Consider the following 24,951-nt stretch of genomic DNA (forward strand, 5'->3'; position numbering starts at 1 on the left):
CGTAATTTAACAACAACGGCTTGAGGGGATCAGACCACAGCCTCACTTCACTTTCGGTTTCGTTTCTCCAGCGCACTGTCTCCTATCTGCGGTGTGTCTGTTGATCGGATGAGCTCCGATACCAGCTCATTGAGCTTCGAGCTAGCGACTGTTTGGCTGTGGACTCAAATTGGCCCACCTTCGCCTCCTGTATTCTTGTGTGTGAATTTTAAGGAGCCATTTGGACCAGATCCCAAGCCTCCCTCCGGGGCACCCGACTCGCCATGACGGGCAAGCCCGAGGGTGAAAAACGGAAAGTCAAGACCACTATCCGTGGAGGTTCAACCCAGACGAATGTCATGGATCGCTACACACTTTCTAAAGGATCCCCTGGTAGTGCACCTAAGGCCCGGGAGGAGGCTGTCGACGATCCTGCTGTATTGGCGGAATTAACGCTACAGGACGTGATGGGCGCCATTGCTGGTATTCAGTCTTCTATTGGCCAACAGTATGAAGCCCTGGCTCAGAAGTTGGACACGGTGGCTATTGATGTCAACCTCATTCGAACTGATTTGGCCAAGACGAACGAGAAGTTGAAGTCATTGGACCTAAAGACATCCAGCCTTACCACGGATGTGTCAGACTTGCAAACAGAAGTGCGCAACCTTAGATCTGCTAATGGCTTTTTTGCTCGTCGCTTGGAGGATTTTGAAGGCCGTGCACGGCGCAACAACGTGCATATTATTGGGGTCCCGGAAGATTCTAGTACACTCGCCACTGATCTTCGAGTGGAGGACCTCATTCTTAATCATCTTGCACCCAAGGGCCTGAGCAAATTCTTTGCCATCGAACGTGTGCACAGAGTGCCAGGGGGACAAGCGAAGCCCGGTCCCCCCCCCGTCCGATTATTGCACGGATCCTCAACTTCAGAGATCGCGACGCCATTCTGCAGGCGGCACGGACAAGCGACCCTACGCAGTTCGAGAACGCTGCTGTGAACTTTTATCCGGACTTTTCTCAATCGGTCCAGAAACAATGAATGGGATTTCAAGGGGTGAAACGGCGACTAAGAGACATGGAACTAAAATACGCTATGTTATTCCCGGCCCAACTGCGTGTTGAATATGACAATTGAACATTCTTCTTTGTCAGGCCTGAGGAAGCGAGTGATTGGTTGGACACTTTGCCGGCTCGCCGTGCTGGCCAGGAACATGCTGGTGGTGCTGAGGGGGGACTGATGGACCAAGAATGATTATGGTGCCTGTGTCCAGAACACTATTTAACGTGTCCAGCTGAGGCTCACTGACTTCATTGATCATTCCATTCGTATCTTGGGAGGTTGCGGGGATGGCGGGACCCCTTTCCTCCTCTGGGGTTTTCTTTGTGTAGATTAGTTCTTTGTTTGTAATTGTTAGGGCGACAGGCACACTGCAAATTGGGGTGGCTTTTGAGTCGGTGCAGGGGTGCAGGGTGGGGGGGAGTTGTGTTGGGAACCTTGGGGGGAGGGAGGGCCATGTTTTGGGATTGTTTGTTTTTTCTTTTTCAAGGCAAGGTACTTTCATTATCTTTGACATTGGTGTGATGCTCGTTTTGCGATGGGAGTTCATTGTGGATCTGGATGGGGGGTAGAGGGTTGAGGGTATTATGCTGGAATGTGAATGGGTTGGGTGATCGGATATAGAGAGGGGTGGTTATGCAGCTGTTGCGGCGCCTTTCGCCTGATGTCGTTTTGCTACAAGAGACACACTTGATAGGAAATACTTGTCACGCTCTTAATAGACGGGGTTATCGTCTTGCTGCCCATTCTGGATTTACATCTAGTTCTAGAGGAGTGGGTATTTTGCTTAGGGTTTCCCTCCCCCTCGAGGTTGACTATGTGATCCTTGATGCCAGGGGTCGATTTGTTGCACTTGTTGGGCGATGGGAGGGAAAACCAATTTCGTTGGTGTCGGTGTATGTCCCTCCGGGCATACAATCCACGACATTTACGGACCTGGGGCGGATGGTTCAGGGTCTCCCGGAGGGTGTTTTGATACTGGGTGGTGATTTTAACTCCGTCATTTCTGCAGAATAAACCGCTATCCGCCCCGAGATCTTCCTGCTGCGCAATCCTGGTTGGGTGACTTCCTGGAAACATTGGGACTTATAGATTGTTGGAGACTAATGCATCCAGAGCAAACACAGTTTACTTTCCATTCTGGAGCTCATGGTAGTCTTTCTAGATTGGATTATATCCTGTCCCCTTCGATTGGAGAGATTAGACACTTGGCCCGGGGTATATCAGACCATTCCCCTATTTGGTTTCATTTTAATCTTGGCATCGGCGCCGAAGGGAGGCTGGCCCCGATTAACCCCTGGTATCTACTTAACCCTAAGACTCGCACTGAATTGATTAAATCATTTGATCTGTATTTTACTGAGAATGCTGGTTCTGTATCCTCGCCTGTTTCGTTATGGAAACTTTTAAGACTGTGATCAGGGGACAGGCATTGTCTTTGGTGGGGTGTGCTAAGAAATGTAAGAATGAGGCAATTGTTCAGCTCGAGACTGAAATCACAGACCTGGAGACTGCATTGGAACGAGAGGTGTCTCGAGAAGCATTACATGTCCTCCGCCTTAAACAATTAGAATATAAAACTTTGGTTACTGATGCGGCAAAGATTGATGAGTAGGGAACAGCAGGGACGGCTATATGATGTGGGTGATAAAGCAGGAAAATTGATTGCCTGGCTGGACAGAAGGGAGAGAGCGAGTCGAGTGGTTCCGGTGATTGAGACATGTTGCGGTGTGCGTGTAACGGACCCTGTTGAAATTGTTGAATGCTTTGCTGATTATTTTCGAGAGGTCTATACCTCGGTGTCCGACAGGCCCGAGGAGGATTCGCAGTTGTTGCTTCGAGATATAGCACTTCCATGTTTGTCGGAATCGGATCGGGACTGTTTGGATGCCACACCCTCGGTGGATGAGGTGGCTCTCGCACTACGCTCCAATCATTCCGGCAAGGCTCTGGGTCCCAATGGCCTTCCTGTTGAACTGTATAAATTACGCCCTGATACTCTAGCTCCCTATCTCCGTGATATGTTTTTGGCTGCGCGAGACAGTGGCTCCCTCCCCAGAGATCAGCGTCTTGCTACCATTGTGGTGATCCATAAGGAGGGTAAACCACGGGATCGTTGCTCGTCTTATAGACCCATTTCGCTCTTAAATGCGGAGCCTCAGATCCTCGCCAAACTGCTTGCTAATCGTCTGATTACGGTCATTAGCGACCTGATTCATCCGGATCAATCGGGTTTTATCCCGCACCGTAACACGGCATTAAATTTGCGACGTTTGCATGGTGTTCTCGCGAGGGCCCCGACGCTGCGTGAACCGGCCATCTTGGCGTCCTTGGACGCCACGATGGCCTTTGATACAATCGAATGGTCTTATCTCTGGGCGGTACTCGCCAAATTTGGATTCGGCGCAGGTTTTATTGGTTGGGTCAAACTCCTGTATGAAACGCCACTGGCACAGGTGGTGGTTAATGGCCGTGTCTCCGTGCCTTTTACTCTTGGGAGGGGCACGCGGCAGGGTTGTCCGTTGTCCCCGCTCCTCTTTGCTTTGGCGTTGGAGCCACTCGCCGCTTGGCTACGGTGGGAACCTTCGATGAAGGGTATATGCTGGACGCCAGAATTTGAAGATCGCATTTCCTTATACGCGGATGATATTTTATTGTACCTTACATCTCCCCAAAAATCGCTCAACGTATTGTTTGACGTACTTAACTCCTTCGGGAAGAACTCGGGCCTTATCATTAATTGGTCGAAATCCTACATTTATGTACTTGCGGGTGATGTCCCTCGTTTGCCGCGGGGCTGTCCCATCCAGTTGTCGCAGTCTGGCTTTAAGTACTTGGGTGTGTTTATCTCGTTTGATCCGGCGGTTCGCTATGAACGCAATTTACTCCCCACACTCCAAAGGTTGCGCTCCGATGTAGCACGTTGGCGTAAATTACCGTTATCTCCCCTAGGGCGTGCGGCCCTTTTTAAAATGATGTCCTTACCGCGGTTCCTATACGCACTTTAGAATAGTTTTGATGTCATCCCGTCGAAATATATTCAGGAGGTAGAATCGTTGCAGAGGCAATTAATATGGGACGGACGTTCACGCATTGCTCTTCCAAAATTGACACTTCCCTGGTATGATGGCGGTATAGCGCTCCCGGATATTTGTAGGTATTATTGGGCCTCCCACCTTTCTGCCATCAACCACGGGATGTATGGCCCGGCGTTGAATCCAGCATTTGAAATGGATAAGTGGCTGCTCCCGGGTGGTGATTACTACAGGACGCTTTATTCGGGACCCTCGCGTTCACAACTCTCGGGACCTACCGCTATAGCCGTGCGGGTATGGCATAGCGCAACGCCGGCTAAGGGCTGGAGTGATAAACTAACTGGTGCAACTCCGCTCTATGCCTCTGCGAAGTTGGGTGGCCTATGGAAGACGAAGGGATTTGATAAATGGGACACGATCGGTATTAGTAAAGTGCGTGATCTCTGGGTTAAAGGAGAGGTGAAGATCTTCTCGATCTGCAAGTAGAGTATAAGCTGAGTGACAGGGAAACATTTTGTTATGTCCAGGTACGCCATGCTCTGAACTCTGTGTTGCCAGTGGGTAGTGATATTCCGGAATCCTCCCCCCTCGAAGATCGTATACTAGACGGTTATGTGCCAGACAGTACTATCTCATTGTTCTATAAGAAAATGATTAATGACCGATCGAGTCTGCTTGATCGCCTTCGTGAAGCTTGGATTGCTGATGGTATTGAACTGGATGATGAGGACTGGCAGTTCCCGATCTCCTCTCCCAGGGAGGTGGCGATTCCGGCCCGCCTCCGTCTGGTCCAACTCAAGATCCTCCACAGAATCTATGTCTCCGGTCCCCGTCTGATCCATATGGGCTACTCCACGGATGGCATGTGTAGGCGTGGGTGTGGTCTCCTTGGCACCTATCTCCATATCATATGGGAATGCCCTGAGGTGGTGCGTTATTGGAAACGTATACATGAGGTGATGGATGAAGTGACGGGTGTTGTGATGATGCCGGAAGCCCGACAATGTTTATTGAATGCGTGGGGTCCGAATGATTATGACGTGTCGCAGCTTCGGTGGGTGACTCTTGCCAATATGGTTGCGACGAGGGATATTGCACAGTTGTGGGGGTCCCCGAGGCCGCCTACAGTGACTGCCTGGAAAGAGAATCTGGACTGGTGCATGTTCAGAGAGAAGACAGTGTATATGGCAAGAGGCAGACCCACAAAATGGGGGAAGATTTGGAACCAGTGGAACTCATACCGTGGAGATATGTGTACACCCCCACTCACTGCGATTCCCAGTCCTTCCCAGTCGCCCTGACCTACATTCCTTCTAGCTGTGGTATATTGTGCTGTTCATATGCAATTCTACCTTTGGCACCCTCCCCTCATCTGTATTCAAAAAATCTTTTCTCCTGTTGTCATTTATCTCCCGTCCTCCTTGAGCGCAGGCCTAATGGCTGTATTATTGCTGTATTGCCTTGATTGTATGTTTGATGTGTTGTTTCCTTTTGTTTTATATATTAAAAAGTAAAAAAATAAAATAAAAAAAGTAGTTCCTGAAATTAGTACTGGTAGTACAAGGGAGAGCAATGTTCAGTCTTATGAATGATCAGTTAAAATAGTTACAAACGGGTGGAATTTGGGGCATGTTTGTGCCCATAACACACAGTCAAGGCATTTTAACGTGTGCAGATCTACACAACCTCAGCAGAATATTTTAGTTATACAGACCGTCTTGATTTCAGTAACATTGGCTATGCTGATCAAGCGCCTTTAGCATGAAGTTGAAATCTGCCTACAATTATGGGATGCTTGAAGAAAGCTCAAACACTTTGGTTCGTTCATAACACCTCCAAAGGTGTTAGAATTTCTTTGAGTGCTGTTCATTTTAGCCTGAACAGCGACCATGTTTTAGACAGATTAAGTCTTGGCGAAAATAATTCATTAAGTTCTGGAAAAACAGTCCAATGTGACAGCATTTAAGGACATGATGCAGCAATAATAAGACTTTAAAGGGGACCATCAATTGAGGATTGACAACTAAAGCAGACAAATGCCAATTCAACATGGGGTCTATGGATTCAGGCCACACCATAAGAGAAGGTATAAAACAAGTTTCAAGTTAGTAGAATCAGTGTCTGGGTGCCAGTGCCCAAAACTTTAAACTTTAGTCATTCTGGGGCCTTGCTGATTATTACCAAGGTTTGTGGGAATTTTGCACGTGTTAACAAGTTATATAGCTTGAAAAAGAAAGGGATTAAGGGATTGTGTTTGTCTGGACAAAAGATTCAGAAAGGCTTTGAGATTCATGAATATAGTTACTGCCACAACCTTCAGAATGTTAGTTGGGATTAAAACCAACGCTGATGAATGATGAAAGTATAAAAAGGTTAGGTGTAGTCTTGCCACATATTGGTCAGTAGTGCAGTGGTTGTTAGAAGGTGAACTCTTTATATAATCACTTACATGCAGTTGGGAAGGTCAAAATGCAGTTCTTTGTTGTGGTGTTACCCTTTTTTGTTCAATTGTACCACTAACCCTTAATGCAATTGTACTCCAATGTTTCTGCTGAGGATTTCCTGGTGGGGGTCAAAGAATAGGATTTTGGTGCAGTAAGCAGGAGGACTGAGTGATAAAGTTGCAGATGGTTTGTGTATGCCATCCCTGGGAAATAAAGGGAGTGAAAATTAAGGCGAAGAGAAGTTTTATTGGTGAGGACGACTGAAATATGCAAAATAAGTGGAGTGCAGCACTAGCAAGGGATTAAGTGAAGGGTAAAGTGGCAGAACGTTGTCCACTCAATACATTTTGTGAGATGGGGAGACTTTGGGAGTGAGAGCAAAATAATGTGAAGACTAGTTGAGGTGGTTAGATAACTCCTGCTGAACTGGGGGAAAAAATCCTTTAAGCCTGCCACATGCACGGCATTTGAGAAGGAATATCGCCAAAATAGATCACACATGTTTTAGTGGTCCAAGGAGAACACCCTGGTAGAAGAATGGATTTAAAATTGCAAATGAGCCACTGCTGATATATCTAAAAGAATATGCATGTCACCTTTGTCACCAGCCAGTATATTGTAGTCCCTTGGAATAAATTAGGTTGTCAAGGAGCATTTTCATTTGTTTCCAGCTAAGGAACGGCACTTGTTGTGTTGAGTGGTTTCATTTCCAAATGGGTGTGGGTAGTAGTTAAGAATCTTGGGACTCACTACGTTAGCATAGGTGTATTTATTGAGGAAGGAAATAGAAAAGGTATGCTTAATGCTATTAGCACTAATGGGGTGCAGTTTGTGTTCCGAAGAAATTAGAACTTTTTTAGAACAAGGGTATACTCCATAGGACACCGGTTTAATGGACGAGATGAATCTCATGATCACAGGTAGTAGGCAAAAGATACAAAGGAGTAAAATGAAGTTAGCTTTAAAAGTTGTTGTAGACTCGTCATACAGCTCCTAATGCGGCTGCAGGCAAGTTTCCTTTTTCGGTCGAGCCTAGAGTCAGTGCGCTGCTCTGCGAGGCATGCTGTTCTGCAGTATGTACTTCAAGCCCCGTTCACTCTCCACCCATATTTGTAATTGGCTTGTGTCATTGTCCTTCGTAAATGGTGGCTTCTGATTGGTCAATATGCTTGTTAGCACCTACCTGTCTTCATTTGTAACCTTCCATGAGGACTGGCCCTTTTACTTCAGTTGTTACACGTATGCTTTAATTAGAGCCTGGGAGCACAATTTTCCTAATTGGCTTTCTTCTGCCTGCTGTTGCAGGCAGTACATGCTCACTCTCTCTCACAATGCTTCTTTTAAATTTAAGCAGCATGACTGCCTCAGATGGGATAATGGCGGATGTGCTTTTCTTTTACTTGAACATGGGCTCGCTTGTTTTGTTATAGTGGATCCTCAGCTGTCCATTGATGTCACCACGGCCGTACGACTTTAAACATAGATATAATCGCTCATATTTTAAGCAGCTGTGTACTGTTTCTCTTAGGCAGTTTATGATGCTAAATAGGGCCTCTAGGAGCAGCTTGCGGTACTGCACCTAGACATGCAGCGCTGGTGCCTTGCTCAGTAGGGACCTCTAGGAGCAACTTGCGGTACTGCACCTAGACATGCAGTGCTGGTGCCTTGCTCACTCGGGGCTTCTAGGAGCAGCTTGTGGTACTGCACTGAGACATACAATGCTGGTTCCTGGCTCACTACGCAAGCATTTGAGATGTACTAGGTCTTGCATTACTGAAAGTATGAGCTATTGGCATTGCATTATTATTTGCAACGCCAATACCCCAAACTATCAGTAATGCGAGACCTACTGCATTGCAAATGCTTGTTTTGAGTGGCAGGGAAGGATGCCTGGTTCAAGATTTTCCTCTTTATGTTTGGACAGGAGAAAGGGACATAATTCAAGCACTTGGGATATTGATAGGTACGATCGTGAAGAACCAGCAGACAAAACAAGCTATTGTGTAGTTCCTATAAAACCTATATAGGATCTGCACGTTTAGGCAACATAAACTGTAGGATTGGTGTCAGACTGCTTCTGGACACCCCCACCGGGTATGCTGACCTGTGTACCAGCTAGAACACAGTACCACTATGTTGGACAGGCCACGTGAAGGGCTCGCTCCCTCCCCGCAGGACAGGGCCCGGGCCACCGTCAGCACCATTGCCCGGCCCAGCCGCCATCTTGGACACGGCACCACGCGGCCGCGCGGCCTCAGCCCGACCCCAACCCTGGGCCTGGCCAGGCCCCGACATCCCGGCACCACCCTCCACCCAGGAGGTGAACGGCCCACTTGGCAGGTCAATGGGAGTACGAAGTGTCGATGGCTCTCCCCCGCCAGGTGCCGAGCACCCCCAACCTCCTTGGGCGCTGGCTCCGCCCCCCTGCTGGGTGTCTGGACTCCCTCATCCCAGACCTCCCGACCTCCAAGAGCGAGGGTCCGGACATCAAAGGGCGCCAGACCTATAACTGAGGCAGCCCCAGGACAGGAAGGCAGTTGTATCCTGGAGTCGAGAGACACCGAGAAGAACTCATCCTTGACGGACTGCTGGCGCTGCCACAGCCCTGCCTTGTGAACTATTGTCCTGCCTGCTGGCGCTGCCGCGGCCCTCTGCAACCTTCATCCTCGTGGGACCTGCTGGCGCTGCCGCGGCCCTCTGCAACCTTCATCCTCGTGGGACCTGCTGGCGCTGCCGCGGCCCTCTGCAACCTTCATCCTCGTGGGACCTGCTGGCGCTGCCGCGGCCCTCTGCAACCTTCATCCTCGTGGGACCTGCTGGCGCTGCCGCGGCCCGTTGCAACCTGCATTCTCGTGGGACCTGCTGGCGCTGCCGCGGCCCGTTGTAACCTTCATCCTCGTTGGGACCTGCTGGCGCTGCCGCGGCCCGTTGCCACCTACGACCTCTTCGGGCCCTGCCGGCGCTGCCGCGGTCTGACCCATCCGAACACCGAGCTCGAGGATTGTGAGCTATCACCGTTACACCTCCGTACCCGTGGGTATCAAGACTGTCCCGCTACCCCCTTCCCTTACTAGAGACTAGAATTGAGAGGATCATCGTGTCCTGATCGCCTTGTATCGTACCACTCTACTACCAGAAGTGCCTATAAAAGGTGTTACCCTGATCTTTGTGTGGTGTCCATCTGTGGGGGGGAAGTTACCTGTCTGTGCGATCACTGTGCTCGGCCGACCCTTCAGGTCTCCGTCTAACATTGGTGGCTAGCGGCGCGATCCGAACCAACGCGTACCGTACAGACAGTAACTCACCCTACGACTAAAACCACAATGACGACCAAAGAGAGCGGATCGGCGGAGAAGTTCCAGATGGAAAAGCTGGAAGAATACAACCACCGAGAGCTCAAACAATTTTGCATGGACTTAGGCATTGCTACCACCGGGCTAAGCACAAAAGAAGACTTCAAAAACGCCCTAGAGGCCTGGACAGAGACAAATACCGCAACCCCCCGGGACCCCGCAGCCCCGGAAGTCAACACCACCCGGACGGAGGAACGGAGAACAGGCCCCTCCCATGAAGAGATCCAAGAGCGGGAAAAAAATAGATTACACGAGTTAGACTTGGCACGACTCAGATTAGACGGAGAATTGAAACTGGCGGAACAAAAAATAAACTTAGAACACTTACGGCTCAGAGAAGAGCGAGAGGAAAAACAGAGACAGAGAGACCTCGAAGAAAAAAGACTGGCATACGAGCACGAGTGCAAACTAGCGGAGATAGAAATACGCAAACTGAACAAAAACCTAGGGGTGCCCGAGCAACCGCACTCCCCGGGTCCTACCGAGCAGAAGGTCCACATCCCCAAGGATGTGGTCCTAGAATATCACCGGAACGACGACATACAGCAGTGGTTCAAGGCCTATGAGATTGCCATGACCGCCCACCGAGTCGTTCGAAGTGACTGGGGAGCCGGTCTATGGGGGAGATTCGTCAACGAGGGTCGTGATGCCCTGCTGCAACTTCCGGACCATCAAATGACGTCCTATGACCACATGAAGGCCGCCCTCCTCAGTCGATATGGACTTACACCCGAAATGTACCGCCAGAGGTTCCGCAACTGCACCCGGATCCCAGGTACGACGTGGTTGGAATACGTGAACTATTTCAGCCGAGCCTTCGAGGGGTGGATCAAGGGTAACAACGTAACCACTTACGAACAACTCTTCAATCTCATTGTGTGGGAGCACCTCTCCAACAACTGCTTTGTCGAGCTCAGGCAGCACCTCCTCGACAGTAAATTGACTGAACCCCGGCAGCTCGCCACCGAGGCTGACCGGTGGGAGAGCACCCGAGTGGCCCGGAGTGGGCCGAATGAGCAGAACAGAACCAACCAAGGTCACCATCGTCCCCGAGGAGGAGGAGGAGGAGGCCCGGGCCGGGGCAGAGACGCCGCCCCGGCCGCACCCACTAACGCCACCCCGGCCCCAGCAGGCCGGGGAAACCCCCCGATGCGCCCGGGGTTCCGAGCTAACGTGACGTGTCATCGATGCCAGCGAGTCGGCCACTATGCCAGTGACCCGACCTGCCCGAAGAACCAGGCCCCCGGGCCCCCGGGCCCCGCCAAATGGCGGCCGCCGCCCTGGGAGAAGAACAAGTCTCCGAAGACACGGAGACCTATGAGTCGGAGCAGTTCGAGTGGGAACCCGCCGCCATGACCCTGGCGTGCCTAGGAGGAAGAGACATGGTCCCGCGGACTCCCCTGCCCGCCAACACTCGGAAGTACAGCCAATGGGTGAGCATCAATGGGCGCAAGGCCGAGGCCCTGCGTGACACCGGGGCCAGTGTGACGGCCGTCCGCTGTCACCTGGTAACCCCGGAACAAATCCTACCAAACGTACTTTGCCCCGTCCGATCGGCAGATAACTCAGAGAGCCTGTGTCGGATGGCCTGCGTCCCCTTCGAATGGGGAGGAGTGTCCGGCATGCTGAAAGTAACTGTCCGTGACGATGCCCCCGTAGACTGCCTCCTGGGGAACGATCTCGAGAGCTCCCCGTGGGCCGCTGTGGAAAGAAGAGAGCATCTGGGGATGTTGGGTCTCCCGGACTGGGCGTGCGTAACCACCCGGTCCATGGCCACCCGCACCATCCCTAGACCAGAAGAACCAGAATGGGCAGCACCTCCGCCCTCGATCACTCCAGAAGAAGACTTCCTCCAGACCGACCACCCGGACCCCACCCCAGAGGGGTCCACACAGCCCCCCGAGCTTCCCGACCTGGCTCAGTGGCGTCAAGAAGGGGGGCCCACCCAGGAACAATTCCGGCAGGAGCAAAAGACCTGCCCCTCCCTCGAGGGATTGCGACAGCAAGCGCTCGCCCAGAGCCAAGGAGACACCACCGGGGCCCACTGGGTTTATTGGGACAATGATCTCTTGTACAGCGAACAGAAAATCGCAGAACTGGGGGCCGGGCGAGTGCTGGTGGTGCCCCTCCACTTCAGAGACTTCCTGTTGAACCTAGCCCATGATGTCCCCCTGGCCGGGCACCTGGGCCAAGACAAGACCTACCACCGCCTGGTGACTCACTTTTTTTGGCCTAAAATGAGAAATGACGTATCCAACCATTGCCGGTCCTGCCCGACCTGCCAGGCCAGTGGGAAGAGCGGCCGCAAACTCAAGGCACCCCTACAACCATTCCCCGTGGTGACCACCCCGTTCGAAAGGGTGGGAATAGACATTGTGGGGCCCCTGGACCCCCAAACAGCACAGGGACATCGCTTCATCCTGGTCCTGGTGGATCACGCTACCCGCTATCCTGAGGCGGTCCCCCTTCGTACGATAACAGCCCCAGTAGTGGGTTGAGCCTTGATGGGGATCTTCTCTCGAGTGGGCTTCCCCCGGGAAGTCGTCAGCGACAGGGGTACAAACTTTATTTCAAAGTATATGAAATCCCTCTGGCAGCAGTGCGGAGTCACTTACCGATTCACCACCCCCTATCACCCCCAGGGGAACGGACTGGTCGAGCGGTTCAACCGCACCCTCAAGGGGATGATCATGGGGCTGGAAGAACCCCTACGCCGCCAGTGGGACGTGCTACTACCGTGCCTCCTCTTCGCCTACCGAGAAGTCCCCCAGAAGTCCCTCGGCTTCAGCCCCTTCGAACTCCTGTACGGACACCCCGTTCGCGGGCCTCTCAGCCTAGTGAAGGAGGAATGGGAGATGGCCCCCCTAAAGACCCCTCCGGACGTCTACAAATACCTCCTGACCCTCCGTAATCAGACCCGGAAATTCAGGGAGATCGCTAAAGCCAATCTGGAGGCCAGTCAAGAGGACATGAAGAAGTGGTACGACCAACATGCCTCCTCCATCGAGTTTGAACCGGGTCAGCAGGTATGGGTGATGTCCCCCATCGAACCATGTGCCTTGCAGGACAAATGGACGGGGCCCTTCAAGGTGATCGAGCGCAGGAGCCCCGTCACCTATCTTATCGACCTGGAGTCCCCCCGGAACCCCCTCCGGGTCCTCCACGCCAACCGACTCAAACCCCACTTCGTGCGCTCAGAGCTCAGCCTGCTGATGGCTACCGACAGTGGCGCGGAAGGAGACTCCGAGCCCCTCCCTGACCTACTCAGGACCCGGGAAAGAGATGGTTCGGTGGACGGGGTCCGACTCTCTGAGGCCCTGACCCCAGAGCAGCGTCAAGATTGCCGGGCCCTCCTGCTGCCGTTCGCAAACCTGTTCTCTCTCGCACCCGGAGTCACCTCCTGGTGCCTGCACGACGTGGACACAGGGGACAGTCCTCCTGTTCGACACCGGCCGTACCGAGTACCGGATCGGGTACGTACATGCATCCAAGAAGAAGTCTCCAAGATGCTCGCCCTCGGAGTCATCGAACCTTCGGACAGTCCCTGGGCCAGCCCGGTCGTCCTGGTCCCCAAGGCCGCGGCCCCGGGCACCACCCCTGAACTCCGGTTCTGCATTGACTATCGGGGTCTGAACGCGGTCACCCGAACCGACGCTCACCCTATCCCCCGAGCAGATGAACTAGTCGACCGCATGGGGGCAGCCCGCTACCTAAGCATCTTCGACCTGACAGCGGGCTACTGGCAGATCGGCCTCACCCCCAGAGCCCAAGAACGTTCCGCTTTCTCCACCCCGGATGGGCACTACCATTTCAGAGTGATGCCCTTCGGCATGAAAAACGCTCCAGCCACTTTTCAAAGACTGGTGAACCAGGTATTGGCGGGCCTCGAAGAATTCAGCGCCGCCTACCTGGACGACATCGCGGTATACAGCCGCCACTGGGCGGATCACCTCCACCACCTCAGAGAGGTCCTGCAGGCCCTCCAACAGGCCGGCCTCACCATAAAGGCCAGCAAGTGCCAAATCGGCCAGGGGTCCGTGACCTACCTCGGACACCAAGTGGGGAGCGGTCTGGTGGCCCCCCTCCAACTCAAGGTAGCTGCCATTCAGTCCTGGCAACCCCCCGAGACACAAACCGAGGTCCGAGCCTTCCTGGGGCTCACCGGATACTACCGGCGGTTTGTAAGGGACTATGGCAGCATTGTGGGGCCCCTCACGGAGCTCACGTCTAAGAACCACCCAAAAAGAGTCAACTGGACTCCCGACTGTCAAGCAGCCTTCGAGACGCTGAAGGCCGCCATGTGCACCGCTCCTGTGCTCCAGGCCCCCGACTACAGCCGCGAGTTCATCGTGCAGACCGATGCCTCCGACCATGGTATTGGGGCCGTCCTCTCCCAACTGAACCCCGAAGGAGTGGACCAACCAGTGGCCTTCATCAGCAGACGCCTACTGCCCCGAGAACAGCGCTGGAGCACCATTGAGCGAGAGGCCTTCGCGGTGGTATGGGCCCTCAAGAAGCTCCGGCCATACCTCTTCGGAACCCATTTCCGGGTACAGACGGACCATCGGCCCCTGCAATGGCTCATGCAGATGCGGGGGGAGAACCCCAAACTATTGCGATGGTCCATCTCGCTGCAGGGGATGGACTTCACTGTGGAACATCGCCCTGGCCAAGACCACGCCAACGCGGATGGCCTGTCCCGCTTTTTCCGCCTCGACGAGGAAAGTCCCCAAGAAGATGGGTGACTCTCCCCGCCTTCAGCTGGGGGGGACGCATGTTGGACAGGCCACGTGAAGGGCTCGCTCCCTCCCCGCAGGACAGGGCCCGGGCCACCGTCAGCACCATTGCCCGGCCCAGCCGCCATCTTGGACACGGCACCACGCGGCCGCGCGGCCTCAGCCCGACCCCAACCCTGGGCCTGGCCAGGCCCCGACATCCCGGCACCACCCTCCACCCAGGAGGTGAACGGCCCACTTGGCAGGTCAATGGGAGTACGAAGTGTCGATGGCTCTCCCCCGCCAGGTGCCGAGCACCCCCAACCTCCTTGGGCGCTGGCTCCGCCCCCCTGCTGGGTGTCTGGACTCCCTCATCCCAGACCTCCCGACCTCCAAGAGCGAGGGTCCGGACATCAAAGGGCGCCAGACCTATAACCGAGGCAGCCCCAGGACAGGAAGGCAGTTGTATCCTGGAGTCGAGAGACACCGAGAAGAACTCATCCTTGACGGACTGCTGGCGCTGCCACAGCCCTGCCTTGTGAACTATTGTCCTGCCTGCTGGCGCTGCCGCGGCCCTCTGCAACCTTCATCCTCGTGGGACCTGCTGGCGCTGCCGCGGCCCTCTGCAACCTTCATCCTCGTGGGACCTGCTGGCGCTGCCGCGGCCCTCTGCAACCTTCATCCTCGTGGGACCTGCTGGCGCTGCCGCAGCCCTCTGCAACCTTCATCCTCGTGGGACCTGCTGGCGCTGCCGCGGCCCGTTGCAACCTGCATTCTCGTGGGACCTGCTGGCGCTGCCGCGGCCCGTTGTAACCTTCATCCTCGTTGGGACCTGCTGGCGCTGCCGCGGCCCGTTGCCACCTACGACCTCTTCGGGCCCTGCCGGCGCTGCCGCGGTCTGACCCATCCGAACACCGAGCTCGAGGATTGTGAGCTATCACCGTTACACCTCCGTACCCGTGGGTACCAAGACTGTCCCGCTACCCCCTTCCCTTACTAGAGACTAGAATTGAGAGGATCATCGTGTCCTGATCGCCTTGTATCGTACCACTCTACTACCAGAAGTGCCTATAAAAGGTGTTACCCTGATCTTTGTGTGGTGTCCATCTGTGGGGGGGAAGTTACCTGTCTGTGCGATCACTGTGCTCGGCCGACCCTTCAGGTCTCCGTCTAACACACTAGAAAATCCTCTTACCAGGGCAAGAATAGTTCTTGGCAACTACCGAACATGACATTCCTGATCCCTCAGGACCGTGGAAACAGTGTACTACTTTTCGCTCAATCACTCGTGCTCACTTAGTCTCAAAGAAATACACAGAATAAACGGTATGGACGTTTTTCAATAAGTATTTATTGTACAGTCGTTATTCTAGTGTAAAATAGGTGTGCTGAAACAACCATTAGACAGTAACAGATATGAATGATTAGAAGCACTAAGAAAGTAAAAGGATGGTAGATTTCTACCATTTTGCTATAACCATGAATACAGGCAAGTATATAAAATGCATGACAATAAAATGCGTACTCCTACGATGCTACCCTAACTAGATGTACCTAAATATACCTAGCATGTATGTAGGTGTCAAGCCAAGAACCCTTCTAGGATAAGGTCAGCCCAATTACCTGAAGTGAGAGACTGTGGGACACCGTCTTGGTCTTGACTCATTACTCGTCAATGTATAATGATAACACAAATGGGATACCAAGGGCAGTGTCTAAACAACCATCGGAGTCAATACCTCCCAGTAACCAACCAATGGATGTATATTTTACTTTGGAAATAGTTAATTGCGCCATTAAGGCAAGCAGGCGTGGTAAAGCACCTGTCCCTGATGGAATGCCTGTAGATCTCTATATGTCAAACCTGCTTCTTTAGGGCCCATTACTGATGCAAGTACTAGCAGCATGTTGCTCTTCTGGATTCCATCATGGTCAGAATCAATCCTGGTCCCAATTTTCAAGAAGGGAGACCACCATAATCCCACATCTTATTGACCTATAACGCTCCTAGATTCCCTAGTTAAGGTGGTGGGTCGTATTGTGTTGAACAGACTACAGGTCTGGGCCGAAGACTCTGGTATTATAACAGAACTACAATATGACTGCCGACAGGGCCCAGGTAGGATTGAGCAGGGTCTAAACTTGAACATCATCCTGGGTAAATACATGCGGGCAAAGCAGGGCAGCTATACCTGGCTTTTTTAGACCTTACTGCTGCGTTTGATTGTGTTATACATGATAAACTATGGACGACATTAGAAAATCTGGGTGTGGAAATTCCTCTTATCAACTTCATGAGGCAGCTATATAGTGATGCCAAAGCTAGGATGTGCTATGGCATTAAGGGAGAGTGCCCAGCCACGTTTGCAGTACGGAAAGGGGTAAGACAAGGATGTTTTCTGGATCCTTTTCTTTTTACACTGTACATCAATGGTTTGGGCCAAGCCCTAGTGAAACCTGCCTTATTGTATGCAGATGATGCTGTTTTAATGTCACAAACGCAACTTGGGCTTTAAATAGCAGTGTCCAGTTTTTCAATATTCATGCATTATCTGGGCCTCCGAGTAAATACTTCCAAAACTTTCATTATGAAATGTGGAATGGACAGTGTAAAATGCAGAGATATATCTATTGACAATAATGAGATTGAATTTACTAAATGTTTTTCTTATTTAGGCAGCCTTTTTTTTATCACAGGAAGGCCTTGTCTCAGGTTATTCAAGCAAGAAAATTATTATTTTTAAAAGCCACTACCGCTTTAGCCAATTTTGCCAGAAAGCTGGGTAGATGATGGGTAGCCAAACTATTACAGATTTATAAAGCAAAATGCATTTCAACTGCCATGTATGGCGCCGGTATCTGGGGCTACGCCGACACCCAGTCCTTGCAGCAAGTTGAGAATGCGTTTTTTTAGATATCTGCTGGCAGTTCCAAAGAGCCACCTACGTATGTCATTCTGAATTAGGGATGAAGCACATATCAGACCTTTAAAAATGTCAACCTATTTTACTGTGTCACAAGATCTGGACTACAACAGATGCTTGTTTTAACCGGGACGCTTTAAACAATAGCTTAAAATTACAGCAGAGACTAGTATCCTGTTGTACTTTGTACATGAAGACACTGGTAGCCAGGTTGTAAGTTCCTAAATCTTCTTTATTAATCCATGTCTTGTGGTATCAAACAAGGATCAGCCATGTAACAGCTCTTAACCCAGGTCCCATATCTCCTATGCCAGCCCCACCAGGAGCAGCCTGCCTAGCTGCTCAGCCCATCTCCAACTGTCACCACACATCCACACAGGCACCCAGGCATTCCATTCATCACAGACACACCAACATTACGTCACCATCTCTCACTCTGGCTGAGCAGCTAGGAGGTCCTAGGCTGATTCACATATGAATGTAAACATTAGGATATAACATTATCCCTTTACTTTTAAAATGAAAACAAAACTTACCATTTTAAAGAAAGGAACTATACACAAAAGGCGATAATGTTCATAACTAAGGGGTGACAATGAATTCAAAACATCACCAAAGAGAGAACAAAGCAAACAAGAAAAGATGGGCATTATACGACATATTAAAAACATACATCCAAACCCCCCACCCTCCCTCATGAAAATTGTTAAGATTAATAGATATAAACCATCAAACAATGTCAAATTGGGAAGAAAAAACAGCATTTCAAAATAGCAATAACGCCATCCTTTCCCAAAAACACAAAAGACAATATTGTAGTGAAAGGTGCACACACACCACGACAAACACCCGAGGCCAGAAACAGACAGCAAGGGTGAACCAACACTACAAAAACACGTGTACCACAATATGGACCACATAGAGGGTACACACAGTGAGGCGCAGGGCGGCTTACACACGACACCACCTGAAGCGCAGGACGACTTACACAGGACAACATGTGACGCGCAGGGTGACTTACACACGGCAGCACCTGAAGCGCAGGACGACTTACACAGGACAACGCGTGAGGTGCAGGGCGACTTACACACATACATGAACACATGAAATTCTTTATTTGTATAATTAATAAAAACCATTACAAAAGTTAAAATGTCGTAGTATTAAGAAAGGGAATATTAAAACTAAATTGAAGATACATACAGTTGGAACTTAAAATCAAGAATAAAAATGTCATTTGAAGTTCAAGAGACAGTTACAGAGGGAATAGTTACACAAGTATTGTGTAATTCAGGATATGGTTTGGATCTTTGCCAAAGTTCCTCTCTTTTCCTCAAAGTTCGTGATAACTTTAACTGCTCTACAGATGAACTGAGGGTCCGCGGAGCACAGGACTTGTATAATCGCGGAACGACAGGTGCGAATGCCATTTTGTTTGAACTTCGCTTTTAGCCTGTTCCTGCGTTCCTGGTCCAGTGCGGGACAAATGCAGATCAGGTGAATGAGATCTTGTTTTGCTGCACCACATAAGTCGCACTCCTTGATGTCTGGGGTCCTCCATTTAGGTCGATTGGCATTGGTCGGCAGGTTCCCCAACCTTAGGCAAAGGTATTTGTGTTTAATATGTGATGAGAATGCGAGTTCCAGGTAGGCTGCCGGCGTGGACTTTTTATATGATTGTAAAATCCTCCAGGCATGTGAGCGATGGCTCAGGGCTAATTTGTTGTTGAGCAATGAGTGCCTGTTGGCTGCCTTCTTTACTGCCTGTTTGAACGTTGGTACTGGAAGCTTGGTTTCCCAGAGCGCTACTAATTCAGTGGTTTCAAGGGATTGTCGCAGGTATTTGGCATACTGGGAGTTCTGGCTGTTATGAATTGCTTCCCACATTGCTCGATTGACCTCATTATCTTGGTTCTTCCAAATGCCATACCAGAATTTAACAGTCTCATATTTTTTCAGTAATAGTTGAGACTGAAGGCCGAATTCGAGTCGCACTTGCGCGGGGGATGCGTTGTGTGGTAGGCCAAATACGCGCTTGTAGACTTTTGTTTGAATTTTGTCTATTAGCTGTGCGCTCTTTCCGTGATGTAGCATGCTTTTTGAAAACAAAACTTACAATTTTAAAGAAAGGAACTATACACAAAAGGCGATAATGTTCATAACTAAGGGGTGAAAATGAATTCAAAACATCACCAAAGAGAGAACAAAGCAAACAAGAAAAGATGGGCATAATACGACATATTAAAAACATACATCAAAATCCCCCACACTCCCTCATGAAAATTGTTAAGATTAATAGATATAAACCATCAAACAATGTCAAATTGGGGAGAAAAAAACAGCATTTCAAAATAGCAATAACGCCATCCTTTCCCAAAAACAGAAAAGACAATATTGTAGTGAAAGGTGCACACACACCACGACAAACACCCGAGGCCAGAAACAGACAGCAAGGGTGAACCAACACTACAAAAACACGTGTACCACATTATGGACCACATAGAGGGTACACACAGTGAGGCGCAGGGCGACTTACACACGATAACATCTGAAGCGCGGGGCGACTTACACAGGACAACATGTGACGCGCAGGGCAACTTACACACGACACCACCTGAAGCACAGGACGACTTACACAGGACAACATGTGACGCGCAGGGCGACTTACACACGACAGCACCTGAAGCGCAGGACGACTTACACAGGACAACGTGTGAGGCGCAGGGCGACTTACACACATACAAATCCACATAAATAATGTCACCATTACACATAGATGTGGGAATCCACCCACCAAAACCAGAACCACCCTCATGCAAGAGAGAACCTGTGATGTCCACCCACCAGGCGACTGGGACGTCCCAAGCTATAAATAGCATAAAAACTGTGGCATCACAACATAAACACAATGTAGTGCATACACAATATCTTTTAAATACAGCATAAAAATATAAGATAATGCCCCTCATAAAACTCATGTGCCCTTAAGCGTCACGTCGGCAGGTGATACCTAACCCGAGCAGCAAAACGCAGTGATAATAGGGCAGACAGAAAGAACAATTAGCCCCAAGATGAGTGCTAAACATGTGAGCACCCAATCGATGTCAGGCAGCAATGAGTGCGGTGCGAAGTCATAACAAAAACAAGAACACTACAATGCTGCACTAGACCTTACTACAAATACGTTTGACATTAATCCAGGCTTTTTCCCCCAATACACAGCATCGTAAACCTGTCTTTTTCATCAATTACACAGCATCATTGACAAATCCCTCAAAATAGTCACTTCTTGTTTTGAGAATGTAAAACATCCCAACAAGTGCAACAAGAAAAAGCACCAATACGACAGCCAGACGTTTTATAGATTTTTCAACCAAAGTCACAGCGTTGATGACAAGTCTCTAGAAAATGTCTCATCATGTTTTTTCCTTTTTAACAAACATCTTCAAAGACTTCAAATGAAACTACTTTCCGACATAAATGAATTGGAAAGCCTTACCCAAGGAATACCTCTTCGATGATGGTACATGCAGATCCAATAGGCAACAAAAAGAATGCGTTCACTTCATTTGCCCGAACTCTGTCTCGAAGTTGAAACTTTATTGAGACTTCGAGACTAGCGTGAGACAGCGTTGTTGTTAAAATGAATAAAAGTGACACAAAAAAAAGACATCCGCCAAAAACAAGATGGCGGCACGTTTTTACCGTAGCTGCAGAGTGGCACACGGTGCGTACATGCACCACAGCATCCTTTCAGTCGATAAGCAGAGCCAGATCCAAAGCATGAACACACAACGTACATCCAGGACATCAGAAGACTCCATGCTAACGGAACAGGAAACATCGATTGGAGGTAAGGCTGCGCGTGGTGTACAATACACGTTGAGTGAGAGCGCGATGTTGGAAGCTCGGGGAAGGCTGCGCGCGGTGTACAATACACTGAGTGAGAGCGCGCTGTTGGAAGCTCGAGGCCTGATTTAAATTCAATCGCTGAGTCCCAACTGCCAATAGTCCAGGGAATGCCCGCATTAAATAAAATTGAATAGACTCACCCCCAAAACACCTCAGCAACCCAGGAAATAATAAATTAGCCGGCGCAGCAAACACATTGGCAGGAAATACCACAAAGTATTGAATTGGTAGTATTCCTCATCCCAAATGTGTGCGCTTCCCTGTGTTACACAAGCGATCAATGAACACAACACCACCAATCCAGTGTGGCACTTAGGACGTCCTCACATTGGCAGGAATACCAACATGCCGGAAATCAAAATTGATCACAGAGAAAATCTCTTTCTGTGCAGCTACTCCTCGCAGTTAGCAGTGGCTTCTTATACAAGAGAAGTAGCAGTGGCTGGATCACCCACATGTGGCATTGGTATGCCTTACACCACATACACACCAATCCTTATTGTAAATCCAAAGAAGTGTTACCAAGGTGGGCTGTAACAACACCTCCACTCATTGAAATCTCCTGTAGTGAACGCTGTGGCTGACTGATATGCCAAATGTAATTACAGCTTTCTATGCATAATGAAGACATCAAACTTGGCATAACCACACCGCTTATGTGTGGTACATATGAATTCTCTTCACTGAGTTAGACCATAACTCATATCTTGATCTGCCACAGTTCCCATGCGCAGTGGATACATCCATACAGCAGACTCAAAGGGAAGTGGTAGGGTGAAAGTCAGTACACATACCCTAACATACAGACCATACCAGTGGTCAAGTCCCGAGACGATGGGACGTCCAGGGGGGTCAACCATGCTTTTGTGTATTTTCGGTATGGTGTAGATCGTTGGTAACCTTGGGTTCTTCTGATTGAGGTAATTAAATTCGTTTTCAGACAGAAAGCCCAGGTCAAGTCCTTCCTTTGTAACTTCAAGAATTTCTTGTGCCAATGATAGTGATGGATCTGCTCTGAGTTGTTTATAGCTGACCCCGTCATTCAATTGCCTAAGGATCTCAGACTCATATTTGGAGATATCCTGGACCACAATGGCCCCGCCTTTGTCGGCTGGCTTGATGACAACATCGTTGTTTTGTGCAAGAGATAAAAGGGCAGCTCTTTCTCCTCGACTGATGTTAAATTTAGTGTATGACTTTCTTCCCAATATTTGGTTCACATCTCTCCAAACCACAGCCTCATATGCCAAGATTTTATGTGACATGGTTTGTGCCGGAGGAACGAATGTTGATGGAATCCTTAAGCCGGTGAGAGACCGGATGTGATAGGGTGCGGAATTACGGAAGAAATACTTCAATCGAATCTTCCTAAAGAACTTGAAAAGTTCTGTCCTTACTGTGAAATTGTCTGGTAAGTTGGTAGGGACGTAGGATAGTCCTTTACTGAGCACCTTCTGCTCATCTTCACTAAGGTTGTAGTTCGAAATATTGACCACTGGATTAGGAATGGTTGAAGGATTCTTGCGCCGAACAAATTTAATTACCTCAATCAGAAGAACCCAAGGTTACCAACGATCTACACCATACCAAAAATACACAAAAGCATGGTTGACCCCCCTGGACGTCCCATCGTCTCGGGATGTGGTTCCATGCTTGAACCATTAGGAAGATATGTTGATTTCTTCTTGAAACCGCTTGCAGAATCAACCTGTACTTACTTGCGTGACACCATGCACACCATCAATATTGTCGAAGGGTTACCATTCGATTCCAACAAACAGATTCTGGCCACATTCGACGTAGTCTCGTTGTATACCTGCATCCCACAGGAGGAGGCTCTTGCAGTAATAACCAGATCCCTTTACCAACGACCGGCACCTGTGGCTGTACCCACTCAATTCATCATAGCCCTACTGAGGATAGCAATGACCAAGAATTTCTTCATTTTTAAGGATCAATTTTTTCTCCAGATCCAGGGGGTAGCGATGGGGGCTCCCTTCGCACCGGACGTAGCTATCATATACATGTCTACATTTGAGGATGGGGTAGTCTTGAACACCTTTAATCCATTCAGAGACCATCTATGTCTCTGGATGAGATATATAGATGATATCGTACTCATCTGGAATGGGGACCCAATGGAACTCAGGTCCTTCCACTCTTGGTTGAACGAACAATCCCCTCATCTCAAGTTCACGATTCATTCAGACAACCACAAAATTGATTTTCTGGACATTTCCATCTATGTAGATGCCGGTATCCTTCAGACTACATTATATCGCAAGCCGACTGAGAGAAACTCACTCCTGCAATATAATAGCCACCACCCTCGAGCCCTGAGGGACAACTTGCCATTTGGGCAGTTTCTACGAATTAGGAGGAACTGTTCCATCAAAGAACACTATATGGCTGAGTCTCGAGATCTCTCGGACCGTCTTCAAGAACGTGGTTATCCCAGAAGACTCATCAAAAAAGCCAGGAAACGGGCTTGGTTCTATCCTCGTGAACATCTTCTCACTCCCAGGGATAGCACAGGGGAAGATGATCAAAGATTGGTCTGTGTTAAGACATTTTCAACCAAGAGCAATATCATCAAACGGATTGTCAATCAGCACTGGAAATTAATTGCAGACGATGTTGGACAAGATAGGACACCATTACATGCCTTCAGGAAAGCTAAAAGCATCAGGGACCACGTGGTGAGATCTTTCCTACATTCCAAAGAGGAACCAACTGTCACAAGCATGTGGAACCTTCCTCCTGTGGTTGGCCACTTCAAGTGTGGACAATGTAAGGCCTGTGGAAACACAATACAAACGAAGGAATTTGAACACAACCAACGTAAAGTGCTTTTGAAGTCACACACCAATTGAAATACGTGCAACATAATTTACGCCATAGTCTGCCCATGCAATCAAATCTACATTGGCCAGACCCAACAGAAGGCTAAAGCGAGGATCCTTCTACATATGAGCCGCATTCGTTGTGAAGTTCATGGCGCTCCTTTAGTTGAACATTTTAAATCCGCCTTGCACCCTCCCGATAGTTTCAAGTGAGTGATTCTTGAGAAAGCAAATCTTGGACCACAGGGAGGCAATATTACTAATATTCTCAATACACGAGAGCTAAAATGGATGTTCTATTTGGACTCCATCCAGAATGGCCTTAATGAACATGACAGCTCTTTCTCACAACTGGCTACGCTGCATTAAGCAGCCAACTTATTAACATGATACTGTCCCTGCCTCCCTGGCTCAATTTTGATATTCAGACTCTTCCTTAAGGGGGCCCTTAAATATCCCTCAAATGGTACGTCTCTCTAAAAAGTTCCCATTAATTACTAGTACACACTGGTTTCTTCTGACTAGAGTTCTAGAGTTTGTCTACGTGTAACCACGTAGCACTAACAGTGAGTTCCAGAATTTGTCTACATGTAACCACGTAGCACTAACAGTGAGACCATGAGACACGGAAGACTGAAATTGCATCAGCAATGTTTCGAATCCAAGGTGGCTTTTACCGTCTTGTGACA

This window comes from Lissotriton helveticus, chromosome 7 (genome assembly GCF_964261635.1).
Source record: "Lissotriton helveticus chromosome 7, aLisHel1.1, whole genome shotgun sequence".
Taxonomy (NCBI): Eukaryota; Metazoa; Chordata; class Amphibia; order Caudata; family Salamandridae; genus Lissotriton; species Lissotriton helveticus.